The sequence below is a fragment of the Rhincodon typus genome, unplaced genomic scaffold (assembly GCF_021869965.1).
Source record: "Rhincodon typus isolate 14 unplaced genomic scaffold, sRhiTyp1.1 hic_rhity00008778, whole genome shotgun sequence".
NCBI lineage: Eukaryota > Metazoa > Chordata > Chondrichthyes > Orectolobiformes > Rhincodontidae > Rhincodon > Rhincodon typus.
The window spans coordinates 3,202-3,558 of NW_025974416.1; the positions used below are offsets into that span (position 1 = coordinate 3,202).

At 64.4% G+C, this 357-nt stretch overlaps 1 long non-coding RNA gene across 1 annotated transcript in view; it reads left to right on the forward strand.

The window, feature by feature from the left end:
• Positions 1–69: 69 nt before the first annotated feature.
• Positions 70–357, forward strand: part of LOC125482325 — a 3,914-nt gene continuing 3,626 nt past the window's right edge. The window contains exon 1 of the long non-coding RNA XR_007261608.1: positions 70–172. This is a non-coding gene — a long non-coding RNA (uncharacterized LOC125482325). The remainder of the gene's footprint in view (positions 173–357) is intronic.

The window sequence follows — 357 nt, forward strand, 5'->3', positions numbered from 1 at the left end:
TGTTCCTCCAATCCTGACCCCGCCCTCTGGGTGTTCCTCCAATCCTGACCCCGCCCTCTGGGTGTTCCTCCAATCCTGGCCCCGCCCTCTGGCCCCACTCCCTCCCGGTATCACCACCTGCCATCCCCACCCTGACCCCGGTACGGCCCCTCCCCCGGAGCCTCCATGACAGGTAAGGCTGTCAGTTGTTCTCAGATTGGGGATTATTAGCAAGGCTCTCCCTGGGCCGTCGGCTACATGTCCCTTTCCTGCGGAGACGGCAGGAAAGCTGTGTCTGGCCTTCTGTTCGCCCTTCCCCCCACCACAGAGCAGGGCCCAGGCCTGAGGCCTTCTGTTCCCTCCCCCCTTCCCACCACC